The sequence below is a fragment of the Bufo bufo genome, chromosome 6 (assembly GCF_905171765.1).
Source record: "Bufo bufo chromosome 6, aBufBuf1.1, whole genome shotgun sequence".
Classification (NCBI taxonomy): domain Eukaryota; kingdom Metazoa; phylum Chordata; class Amphibia; order Anura; family Bufonidae; genus Bufo; species Bufo bufo.
Genome location: NC_053394.1, coordinates 400,070,378 through 400,084,692, shown reverse-complemented (window position 1 = coordinate 400,084,692; position 14,315 = coordinate 400,070,378).

The following is a 14,315-nucleotide window of genomic DNA, read 5'->3' as shown; positions in this document are numbered from 1 at the left end:
GCTTTCATCTGTAAAGAGCACAGGGCGCCAGTGGCGAATTTGCCAATCTTGGTGTTCTCTGGCAAATGCCAAACGTCCTGCACGGTGTTGGGCTGTAAGCACAACCCCCACCTGTGGACGTCGGGCCCTCATATCACCCTCATGGAGTCTGTTTCTGACCGTTTGAGCAGAAACATGCACATTTGTGGCCTGCTGGAGGTCATTTTGCAGGGCTCTGGCAGTGCTCCTCCTGTTCCTCCTTGCACAAAGGCGGAGGTAGCGGTCCTGCTGCTGGGTTGTTGCCCTCCTACGGCCTCCTCCACGTCTCCTGAAGTACTGGCCTGTCTCCTGGTAGCGCCTCCATGCTCTGGACACTACGCTGACAGACACAGCAAACCTTCTTGCCACAGCTCGCATTGATGTGCCATCCTGGATAAGCTGCACTACCTGAGCCACTTGTGTGGGTTGTAGACTCCGTCTCATGCTACCACTAGAGTGAAAGCACCGCCAGCATTCAAAAGTGACCAAAACATCAGCCAGGAAGCATAGGAACTGAGAAGTGGTCTGTGGTCACCACCTGCAGAACCAATCCTTTATTGGGGGTGTCTTGCTAATTGCCTCTAATTTCCACCTGTTGTCTATCCCATTTGCACAACAGCATGTGAAATTGATTGTCACTCAGTGTTGCTTCCTAAGTGGACAGTTTGATTTCACAGAAGTGTGATTGACTTGGAGTTACATTGTGTTGTTTAAGTGTTCCCTTTATTTTTTTGAGCAGTGTACATAGCTAGTTACCACCATCCTCTCAGTGTCAGTTATCCCAGTCCCCCTCCATACAGCCCCCAATTCACCCTATATGTATCCAAATATCATCCTTCCTCTTTTCCCGGCCAGCATCACGATATTAGCCCCGCCCACTTGTTGCGCTTTCCAATCAGCGCTCCGACGTTGGTCCATTTAAACTCCTGCAGCCTGCACGCGTTGTGAACACACAGCGATCCTGACGCCTTACGTGCTGGTGAGCGAGCGGCCGCGTCTGTGAATCCATCAGGTAACTCTCCCTCCACCACAGCCCTCCAGACAACATGTTATCCCTCTCCGGCAAAGCTCTTCAGATATTGCCCACACCTCACTAATAAACACTGGACAAATCCCCCGTTGCCCTTCAGTGCATTACTAATGGTCCACATTTTTAGTAAATTATTGGTTACTATTTATTCATTAATATGAATTATTATCCACATCTAATGGCCACATATACAAGCCACTTTATACATCACCTTTGAACCCATATCCATTTACAGGACACCTTCAGGTGGTGAGTGACACAGGCCTATACCCCACATTTGTGGGATTATTTTATTCAATTAGCTGGTTGTCATATTTATTATTTTTATTTAATCTTATATATATTTATATTTGGAGATTATAGATTGTCATATTACATTTACACTTATTCTTAATGATTTTAAAATTAGGTTTTTGATGAGCATAAACTGACGTTATGGAGGTTTAAAAACCTGTCGACAAATATCGCCGACCATTTAGCATTTATTGTTTTTTATTAACTATTTATTCATTATGACCATCAATTTTATATTATGTATATATATATTTATGCAATTAGGTTCCGTTTTGTAAATTTCTATTACTATAGACGTTTTATTGTGATTTTGATATTACCTTTTTTAGACTTGAAAAAGGGGTCATGTACCCCGAAACGCGTTGTCTTGGATTAAATTGAACTTTACCTTGGTTGTGGTTCTGCGCCCTCCATTTTGTCCGCATATCTATTGGACTTCTATGGTCCAGTAATTCTACAGTTAACACTAGCAGGAGAGAACAGAGAGAGCATACTTTCAGTTTGGGCCATTGTTCCAGTCTAATTATCACTGAACACGAAAACCCCTAAAATGTAACTTTTAATATAATCATTAAGGTATAAAAAATAAAAAAAAGCATAGATAATATATAGATAATATAGATAACTTAATGTCGTGTGCCTACACTCAGGATGCAACAGTCAGTGTAGTGCATATACCATATAAGAAAGCAACAGGGACAGTAGACAACATAACACCTGCACATTTGATAAAGCATAGAACATGCAGTAAAATAACTAGAGGTTGTTGTTGTAAAACTCACGGTTACTTGTCACCAGAGAGTCTCCAAATGTTAAAAGACTCATGGTTACTTGACACCAAGTGATCTGTAGGCCATCAACCCACAAGGTGGGGTGGGGAAGGTGTACTCTCCCTAAATTGTCCCTTACGGCTACCCCTGCCTAAAAGCAGAGCACCCGCCCCGATAGGGGTGACCCCACTTCTCGGTGGCTAAGCTCTCAGAGGCCCTGGGTGTCCCTGCTAGCATTTACCTCTTCCCGACGCCTTTCCCCAAAAGGAGGTATCCAAATGGTTCATCAGGGGACATTCAGCACTTATAAATAAGTGCTGCAAATGGTAAAAGAAAAACACATGACGTGGGCACCAAGATAAAAAGGAAAGCACCAGCGATCCCACCAGTGTCTCCCTTTAAAGCTCAGTTGAAATCCGTGCATCTGACATCAGTAGTAAGGGGGTATATGTTTAGCCAAACTGCAAAGTGACAGGTACCACGCCCCCTTTTATACAGATACCCCCTGCCCCTTTTATATTGCTTGATATTAAATTTATATTGCTTGATATTAAATTTATAGTGCTTGATATAAAATTTATAGTGCTTGATATTAAATTTATATTGCTTGATATTAAATTTATAGTGCTTGATATTAAAATTTATATTGCTTCTCAGATTCTTGACATCTTAATACAGATGGTGACATCCTCCCAGACATTCTTCTCAGATTACTGCTAATGCCCGGCAGTTTACAAATGAAGACAAAAGCTTACTGTAAGCAGGATGTTGAGGTTTTGAGAAGGGCTTGTGAGTGTTACAGGGACACGATTATGGCCATGATGGAACAAAAAGTTCTGCAATACATTAAACGTGAAAAGAAATACAGAACGGTCACTAAATGTATTGATCCGCTCCAACTTATCACATTGGCATCCGTGTGCATGGCTATGTACCGGTTTAAATTTCTACCCAAAAAGACCATAGCGATTGTACCTGCAGATAATTACCACAAGACCCAGAAACGATTTTCAACTTAAATTTATATACTGTTGTGCACTGTCACAGATGTCCTAAGACGTATCCTACACAACCAACCCCCAAATGTCAATACAAACCTTAGTATTTCTCTGTGCCAACTATCCCCACCACTCTGTGTCAATACAAACTGCAATGTTCCAAAGTTGTATTCATTTAAAATGTTTACACAATACAACATTTCTAAAATGTTGTACAATATGCTGTAAAAATGTCATTTTTGCTTTTTATTTTCTGATTTCCTGGAGCCATCACCTTTTAAATTATCCGCTCACATAGCCATATGAGGGCTTATTTATTTTATGTCGCCATGTAATTTGCAAAAGCTTATAAAATGGGGAAAAATAGTTTTTGGAGTGAAATAGGAAAATAACCCTGCAATTATGTCGTGGATTTTTGAGTTTTGCTTTTTCGTTGTTCAGTGTGCGCTAAAAATGATATGATGGCTTTATTCTATGAGTCAGCACAACTACAGGGATACCAAATCTGAATAGTTTTTATTATGTTTAACTATATTAAAGAAAACTTTTTGTGAGGACTTTTTTTTTTGGGGGGGGGGGGGGTATTCAACATAACCAAGAAACATCAAATTACATTTAGATTTTTTTCACTTGATAAATATTTTAATGTTTATGCTTCCCACGTTTTTTCTGACTTGGCGATACTGTTTATGTTTTTGAAAGTTTTTTTTTATAAAAAAACGCATTTATGTGATTATGGGGAATAGGAGTGATTTCAATTTTTAACATATTGTTTTATTTTAAAAAAAATTTTTTATTTTTTTTACTGTATTCTGTAGTCCCCTTACGAGACTTGACCAAGAAATCTAATCACTTGTACTGTAAACTGCAATAGAACAAGTCCAGCGGATCATTTTTTTTATGCAGGGCTTAGACTATATAGTCTACAAAGGAGCCCTGCAGGTCCTCAACTCGCCACAAGAGGCATCTCGTCGGCTGCTTAAATAGGGCCTCATTACTGAAGATTCTCAGCTGGTGAAGGATAACACACCGCGCCCAGACAAGATTCCTCCAGACTGGGACACTGCCTGATTTGTGAGTCTCCTATCAGTTGGGAGTAGTTGATCGTAGATTATAGTGTTGGTCCGCGGCAGGGAGCTTTTGTTTCTCTGTCCCAATCCGGACTCATTTTGGTAGTTCGACCCTAAATTCTGGTCAGGCTGATTCAGCCACGATGACCTTAACAGGTTCCGCAATCTTTAAGTTTATTTTAAATGTTCTATGTTTTGTTTTTAAGTTTGTTCCTGCAAATGCAAATTCTATATAGTATACAGCTTGATCTCACACTGCTGTTGCACTGAAGTATGGAAGTGCACCTTACAGGGTATTTACAACTATAGATCATAGGGATAAAAGTTTTCTCACTTAACGTTCGTGGACTAAACTCTCCATATAGACGTACCCAATTATGGTCAGAAATTCTCAAATCTAAATGCGATGTGGTTTTCATACAAGAATCTCATCTATTAGAAAAAGATGCTCGTAGATGTATACACAGGAGTTTCCCCGTACTATATCATTCCTACACAAAGAAAAAAAGGAAGGCAGGAGTATTTATTGGTATATAGTCTACACTTGCATTCTCTTTAAAAGATTGTATAACAGATTCGGTAGGGAGGTATGTTATGCTGATAGGCACACTAGATGGTAAACCATTCACATTAGTTTCTGTGTACGCCCCTAATGTCAGACAGGTGGCCTTTTGCAGAAGACTGTTTAACAAAGTGCAAAAAGTAGCTGTGGTTGACGTGGTTATAGGGAGGGACTTTAATGTCCCGGTCAACTCTGATTTAGATTATAGGACTGCAAATGATAGTCGCCGTATAGATCTCCAAGCAAAGCTCCATGAGTCATCCTTTCATGATATCTGTCGTTATCAGCATAGTGATGAGCGTGACTTCATGTTCATATCAACGGCGCACTTATCTCAGTCTTATATCGACTACATATTAGTGTCGAGAAGTCTTCTGCACAGGGTCTTGAGGTCTGACATTGGTGGAGCGACGTGGTCAGACCACGCACCTGTGAGCATAATTATTGAGGACGATCTCCCTAGTCCCCCCCCGTCCACAGTGGAGAATGCATCCATATCTTCTCAAATGCCCTGAAAGAGTCAGGGGGTTTTCTGCTAAGTTACAAGAGTTCTTACATTTTAATGACTCACCTGATATAAATGCTAACACTCTGTGGCCCACGCATAAAGCATATATGAGAGGGATCTTACTGCAGTCAGCTGCTAGACTGAATAGGAATAGGAATAAAGCAATGCAGGACGCCCTTACTCGACTACAAGATGCAGAGAAAAACCACAAACTTCTTAATAACCCCCAGACTTTAGTCTCCCTCCAAGAATGCAGATCTGCTCTGAGAACCTTACTCTTATACTGCCAAGAATTGGGTATGAAACGCTTACAGGCACACTTCTATCACACAGGCGATAGAGCAGGAGCATTATTGGCACACAGACTAAATCGTAGGAGAGCTGAATCTACAATAGTCTAAAGCACGCTAATTCTGTGTTCACTCACCCTCAAGAAATAGCTAATGCTTTTGCATCATATTATTCCTCCCGGTATAATTTACGGCTTGACAGTGACACTACTCTCAGAGGCCATCTCGTCATTTTTAGGTTCCCTTTCTCTCCCCAAACTGTCTTCGGATGATTTAAGCATCTTAAACAGATCAATCACCACTAAGGAAATTCTCACTACTATCAAAGCCACCCCATCTAATAAAACACCCGGCCCGGACAGCTTTGAGGTCTGCATTTAGTAGTGAAATTGGCCTGAAATTGGGCATTAGGGGGTTTCCCGGGTTTGGGCAGAGTAACCACTGTGCCTGCTAACATTTCAGGAGGAATGTTTCCAGATGTCAAAAAACATTGTACAGCTTAGCCAAGTAGGGGAGCAACGTGGGGTGATAGGTTTTATAATATTCACACATGTAACCAGGTCTCAGGGATATTGTTAGGAAAGCGCTTCCATTGCATCGGACTATACGCCGATGATGTCATCCAAACGCTGTCAGATCCTCTTAGCTCACTAGATGCGGCAACTGAGATACTTCACCAATACTCCTTGGTATCATATTACAAACTCAATATTAATAAAACGAATGTACTACCCATTAATGTACCGGATAGTTTGAGGCATGAAATCAGCGCGCGACACTCATTTAACTGGGCTAATGAATCAATTAAGTATCTAGGGGTGGACTTAACTGGTTCAGTATCTGAGATGGTTCCCCTTAACTTCAAGAGTTTATGGGCTGAACTTCAGAGGGACTATTCTAAACATAGCAAAGTGCAGCTTTCATGGATAGCAAAAAATAACACAGTCAAGATGTTAATACTCACAAAAATCCTGTACATGTTCAGATATATTCCCCTTAAATTACCGAAAAAGCTCATTGAGCAATTACAGGAGGATATGCTGGGTTTTATTTGGGCCAACTACCGACCCAGAGTCAATAAGAGAACACTATATCCCTCTTTGCGTAAAGGGAGTTTGTGCGTTCCAGACCTAAACAAATACTACTTAGCCAATTTGGTAGATCAAGCCACAGATGGTCCCCATCTACGCCTCATCAGTGGCTGCATATCAAAGAACACTTTGTCAAAAGAAGTTCCCTGAAAACACTATTAGCAGCATACTTGCTAAAACCCTTTACCTTCTCTCTGACCCTCAGTACTATGCAAACTCCCCTCTTCGCTTGGGCACAATTGTTTAGACTTAAAACACCCTTTCCCCTAGATTATGGACATTTCCCTATCTCGGTTTTAGAATACCCTATTCCTACACTCTTTCTCACAAACTGGCTGAACTGTGGGATGGATACCCTGGGATGCCTATTTGACCAATCTATTCTGAAGTCCTTTGAATCGTTACATTTCACTTACGACCTGCAAAATTCTCTGTTTCATCAGTATTTGCAGATCCGCCATTTTCTTTCCTCTCTACCATCTCGGGCAGGGGGAGAAGACAATGACATACTCTGCGGCCTACTCAAAGAAGGCACTACTCCTCGCTCCAGTCTTTCAGTCTGGTACTCGCTTCTTATGTCAGCAGATAAAGGTTACAAAAAACCTTTCATGACTAAGTGGAAGGCCGAGATGGGAAAATAATTTACTTTAGACTCTTGGACAGATGCTATGCACTGGTCCATGAAAAGCTCGAGATGCATCAACCACGCAGAGCAGAATAGAAAGATCCAACTACGGTGGTATCTAACACTAAATAGATTATCTCACATCACTCTGGGCTATTCACCTCTGTGTTGGAGGGGATGTGGTCAAGTAGGCACCCCATACCATATGTGGTGGCTTTGTCCTTCACTTACACACTTCTTGAATTCGGTATCTAATGTCCTTGATGAGGTGACAGGGATAAAGGGGATCTTAAACCCTGAATTAGCCATCTTAAATATTGGATTGGCGGAAATGCCTCACACAGCTAGGGGTATTGTAGCTCATATCCTTAATGCCTCAAAAAAGGTGGTCACACGTCAATGGAAGAAAGCAAAATCCCTTTCAATTAGAGAGGTAGTCAGGTTGGTGAACTTTCATATGCAATGCGAGTTTGTGTTTGCCTATTCATTAAATCACAGGGTGGAAGCACATAATTCTTGGTTATTGTGGCTGTCCAGCTCCTTCGCTGATCCACTACCATTTTACCTCCTATAGCGAGGAAAATTTGAGGGACAAAATTGTCCGTCTCTGTATATGCACATGAGCATTGTAAATTAACATGTCAATGTGATGTATGTTTGCAAGGAACTATTCGTTAATTGTTTATAACTGCATACCTATCAAAACTATGTGTAATCAATACTCAATAAAAATCTTATTGATTGAAAAAATAAAGACAGAGGTACAATTAAATGTCCTTCCATTTCTACAAACACACTAAACACTGCCATTGACAAATTGCAGTATTGGTGTGGGTAAGATTTCTGCCTGCTGTGTTATTTGCATTAAATAACATGATTTATTTACTTTTAAAACACACGTTGCAAACTTGTAATGTGATTATTCCCCCCTTCCAACAATATAACAATGCAGCCAAGGCCAGTAACCGATTTCTGCCTACTGTGATTTGCGTTTAAAAATGCAAATTTAAAAAAAGAGTTTTCTTTACTTTTAAGACACATGTTGTAATGTGATTATTCCCCTCTCCACAGCACAAATATAACGATGCAGTATAGTCTGTAATATTTCTGTCTATGTTGTAATTTGCATTTAATTTTACTTGTATATAAATGGCATTATTGGCATAAAATACTTTTGCTATAATACAATGCATTTAAAAAAGCTCTCTCTCTGTTAAAATAGTTTTTTCTTGCAGGTTGTTGGTTTTGTAATGCAGAACTGGTAGAATGAGGTCCTACAGCAGCTCTATTAAGCACTGTGCCTAGCCTCTCACTCCCTCAAAGTTTTCTCTAATCAAAGTCCCTTTCCCTACACTGTCCCTGTTACACTAGAATAGATCTTTGCTTGGATATACTATCAATGATTAATATCTGCGGGTCCCACCTCTGGGACCCTCTCCTATCTCCAGAATGGGACCCCTGAAGTAAACGGAGGGCTGCTGTGCATGTGCAGCTACCCTTTATTCATTTCTAAGGGAGTAATGAAAATAGCCAAGCGCTGGCTTCTCTATTTCCGGCAGTGCCATATAGGTGAACAGAGTGGCAGCCACGGTGCGCTCTTTTTTTCTTTCTATGGGACTTCTGAAAATAGAGTGTGCTCGCTCAGCTATTTTCGGAACTCACATGGAAATGAACAGAAAACATGCCGCACACACAGTGCACTCTCCTACACTTTTGGGGGCCCATTCTAGGCCATATGCCACCAATGCCTGAGATGCTAAAACTCCTTTAATCACTATGGCTACTTGCATAGATCTATGCTTCAGAGAATGTCTCAGAGATTCTACTTGGGAAAAAAGAAATCTATGTCTGCCTCCTTCATTCTAAAAGAGTCTGCTCCCTTTCTCATCTGCCTCACAGGAAGAACCCATGCAGCTAGAACGAGTAAAGCTGTCTGAAGAAGAGCAACAGCGCAGATGCAACAACAATGTGTGCTGTCTGCAGTAATAGAGCTCATTATGTGAAGAATGGGTCCCTCAAGCTGAGAAACTCCAGATCCTGGGGTTGGTAGGAGAGACAACCTTAGAGGAAGATGACCTCTCTCCAAAACTGTCAATCCCAGTGGTTCTGCCCTGTAGTAATATCTGTTTTTCTGAAAAGGCCTTTCTGGATACTGGTTCTATATGTATGGAGGAGTCCTTGGCTGTGGCCTCAATAGAGTACCTGTCCTTGAAACTATTCTGTGCACTACTGTGACCATGGGTCTCCAAGGGGGGTTTCTGCATACTGAGAAGATCTCTTTCTATGTTCTTCCCAAATCCATCAGTCTATTATTGTTGGGGTTACCTTGTCTACAACTCTATACTTCAGTTATCAATTCGGGAAAGTCCTACATTGGGGTCTCGATACCACACACTATGTTTACCTACATTTTATCCAGTCCTGAGGTGTCAAATCCCTTAAAACCTTCAGGGACTAATTCCTTCACATGCCAGTTATGAAGATGTTTTTGACAAGAAGACTTAAACTCTGCTGCCTCTGTGGCCACATGAGTGTCCCAACGACCTGTTACCACTCCTTTATGTGGTCATATATATCCACTGTCCATTCCGAAGACAAATACCCTGTCAGAATATGTAAATTATCTGTGTGGCAATGGTCTTCACAATTTTTGATCTCCGAGTGCCAATAACCTGATTCGCATTTGTGAGGGTGACCTATGCAAGACAGCCTTTAACGCCCGTAATGGCCATTGCTTGAGAGACATCCAGCGCTTTTTGAGATTTGCCAACGATTGGACACCTCAAGCAGAAGCTGCATTCCAACCTCAAAAGCAAGCCTTCTCCCTCTGCTTCCATCACCCATATATCACAAGGCAGTTCTTGGAGGTGGATGCATCTTCTGTATGAGCTTTAGCAGTGTGGACACAGAAGAGCTCCAGTGGCAGGACTCAAGACACGTGCTTTCTTCTCCTTTCTGCTGAATCATTCTATAAGAGACCGCAAGCTTCTCACCATCAAATTAGCTCTAAAAATGACGTGTGAAAAATGGCATTGGTTCCTGATGACCTAAAATAACACAGATCGGAACTAGTTCATCAATACCAGATAAGATCGCTTACATGATATCACAGCTCTTCTACACGCACATAACAAAGACACAGCTGTATCACATACACATTATTATATCTACATAACAGCCCTGCTACATACACATCCCACAGAAACAGCTCTGATATATACATATCCTACAGAGACAGCTCTGCTACATACAGATCACACAGAGACAGCTCTGCAAAAGACACATATCAGAGAGACAGCTCTGCTACACACACTTCTCATACAGAGACAGCTCCACTACATACATCACACAGAGACAGCTGCGCTAGATACACATCACACAGAGAGAGCTCTGCTACATACACATCACACAGAGACAGCTCTGCTACATATGTCACACAGAGACAGCCCCACTACATACACATCACACAGAGACAGCACCACTACATACACGTCACACAGAGACACCTCTGCTACATACATTCCACACAGAGACAGCTCTGCTACATATACAGTGGCTGGGTTTGGGGTGGCTCCAACACTACACCCGGACAACGTCGAGGTGTCACCATGTGTTGCTGCTCTCTTTAGGGGATGGTAAGGCATGGTGCACCCCAATGGGAAATAAGGCCAGAGAGTCAGGGTCTGCAGTAAACCAGTGTGCTTCTTTACTGGAGGAATTCAGGTACAAAACCATACAGGTGAGGCATATGGCTGGCCTCTCCAGGACAGAAGAAGGGTTTGATGCTGAGGAAAGGCCTGAGTTAGCTGTCCCTCTCTCTCCTCAGCAGGCTCGTACCTTGGTCAAAGGCTGTAGCTCAGTAGTCCTGGTAGCTCCTTGTTCAAAACAATGGTGACCCATGGTCTGTGGCTCAACATGCCCCTTTCAGCATCTTCTTCTGGTCCCTCAGTAGTCTGGAAGATTCCCCTCTTCCAAGCACTGTTCCCTAACTGCAGAACAATAGGGGTACTGACTGCTCTCCTTAAATACACTGCCTGTCCAAAAAAAAAGTCACCACCTGGATTTAACTAAGCAAATAGTTCTGAGCAGACTTTGCGCAGCAGTCACACTCTACCATCATCAATGCAAGATCTTGGTGAAAAATGAGTGCAGCACTGGATGGAAATAAATCTTGTGACATTGGAGAAGCTTATCGAAAACAATGCCACAGCGAATGCGTGCCGTAATCAAAGCTAAAGGTGTGTGTGACTTTTTTTTTGAGGCAACTTTTTTTTTGGACAGGCAGTGTATAGTTTCTAGCTAGACTGGAATCTTCTAATAGGAGGGTGGAGTGGAGAAGCTCAGCAGAAACATTTACAAAGTTACCATTCCCTTCTGGCATAGACTTACATTAGAGCTTTAATGATACTCAATGGCAATGACACAGCAGTTTTTTCAGACACAAAAAAGTTTCCAGACATAACAACAGAGCTAAACCAGGCATTCAAAAGGTCAGTGTTCTGCCCAGCAGGGTTAGGGAGAATCGTTACAGATCACATCTACCAGAGTTTTGTATTTCTGTAGTGATTAATTTGGTTATAGCACCATCTATCGGTGTTAAATTGTATTACACTTTGTTTTTCTTGTTACAAAGACTGCTGCACTGTGGGTGGTGCAGAGGATTGTGGGAGTAAAAAGCATTCTGGGAAAGAGAAGTCTCCAGGACGCAGTACAGAGCTGTCCTATGCATATCTCCTTCTCAAACTCCACCATCCTTGTAAAATCATATCTGGTGAGAGATCTACCTTTGTTTCAGGGACATTATGTTATTCAGAGCTGTTTAGTTCATTATAATTGTTATTCAGGGAGTTATAACTGTTAGATATTAGACATGTAATCCTGTGTTAGGCAGCCATTTTACCATGTGCATTCACTGATGACTGTTAATGTTATAAATGCTATGCTTTATACTTATACATGCTATTTGTATTCTTATAGTTTTACCAATCAATCAAATACTCCCGGTTAGACTACAAAGAACAGTCTGATAAAAAAAACAAATCCAGCACCAAGGAAATGTAAAGTTGTGCGTTCCTTTATTGCAGTGGTAAAATTAATGCAGCAAATCAACGACATCTAGTTAAGTCAACGCGTTTCAAACAAAACTGTTCTAAATCCTGACTCTATCTACTACAAAGAACAGTCTTCTTATGTGAAAGACAGGAATGGTTTATGCTGAGTGTCAGACTGCACACTGTGTGAACGTGGAAGAAGACAGAACAGTCAGTCTGTCTGGTTTTGGTGGTAAAAAAGTCTGTCTTTTTCCCTCCAAAACATGGTTTTCTTTAAACCCTATGGCAGCTGTGAAAAATTACCAGCTTCTCATTCAAAGTCCCAAAATAAAGTGCAAATGAAGATATACAGTACAGACCAAAAGTTTGGACACACCTTCTCATTCAAAGAGTTTTCTTTATTTTCATGACTATGAAAATTGTAGATTCACACTGAAGGCATCAAAACTATGAATTAACACATGTGGAATTATATACATAACAAACAAGTGAGAAACAACTGAAAATATGTCATATTCTAGGTTCTTCAAAGTAGCCACCTTTTGCTTTGATTACTGCTTTGCACACTCTTGGCATTCTCTTGATGAGCTTCAAGAGGTAGACCCCTGAAATGGTCTTCACTTCACAGGTGTGCCCTGTCAGGTTTAATAAGTGGGATTTCTTGCCTTATAAATGGGGTTGGGACCATCAGTTGCGTTGAGGAGAAGTCAGGTGGATACACAGCTGATAGTCCTACTGAATAGACTGTTAGAATTTGTATTATGGGAAGAAAAAAGCAGCTAAGTAAAGAAAAACGAGTGGCCATCATTACTTTAAGAAATGAAGGTCAGTCAGTCAGCCGAAAAATTGGGAAAACTTTGAAAGTAAGGGCTATTTGACCATGAAGGAGAGTGATGGGGTGCTGCGCCAGATGACCTGGCCTCCACAGTCACCGGCGCTGAACCCAATCGAGATGGTTTGGGGTGAGCTGGACCGCAGAGTGAAGGCCAAAGGGCCAACAAGTGCTAAGCATCTCTGGGAACTCCTTCAAGACTGTTGGAAGACCATTTCAGGGGACTACCTCTTGAAGCTCATCAAGAGAATGCCAAGAGTGTGCAAAGCAGTAATCAAAGCAAAAGGTGGCTACTTTGAAGAACCTAGAATATGACATATTTTCAGTTGTTTCACACTTGTTTGTTATGTATATAATTCCACATGTGTTAATTCATAGTTTTGATGCCTTCATAGTCATGAAAATAAAGAAAACTCTTTGAATGAGAAGGTGTGTCCAAACTTTTGGTCTTTACTGTATATCACAACATACATATAAAATGCAGTTATTCAGTATTAAACAGTATACGTCAATGCAAGTTTACCCTTTCAAGTGAAATAAAGTAAAAAGTTTATAACTTTGCATAGGGGAAACAGGGGCAAATGTGCAGACTTCAAAGTACCCCTGCTCCATGGAACTGAACATACACATACACAGAGACTGCTCAGCAAAGTCCTAAACACACATTGGACCACCTGGTCATGTGACCACTAGCCCTTCCCACATTTGGTCACATGGTCATGACATCATCACAGGTCCTTTACCTCCTGCAGCAGTACAGCCTGGAGCCTGACTCCTCCCACACATGGTCACATGGTCATGACATCATGAAAGGTCCTTTAGCCCCCTGGTCTCCCCCCATACATGTAGTGTACATCGGTGCAGCTGGAGGTAGGTGTACTGTCACTGATGACATCAGGGATTGTTCTTTTGCGGGATGACTTGTATATTTTTTGCAACCGTTATATTAGAGGGATGTGCAGAGCTTGTATACTGATGATCTGTCCTCAGGATCGCTCATCTGTATTAGGGCTTGTTCACACGGCCGTTCCGCAGTTGTTCCGTGCATTGTGGACCGCAATTTGAGGTTTCCAATGCATGGGCAACATCCGTGTGGCGGCTGGGACGGATCCAGACCCATTCAACATTCAACTTGAATGGGTCCGTGATCTGTCCGTACTTCAAAAAAATAGAACG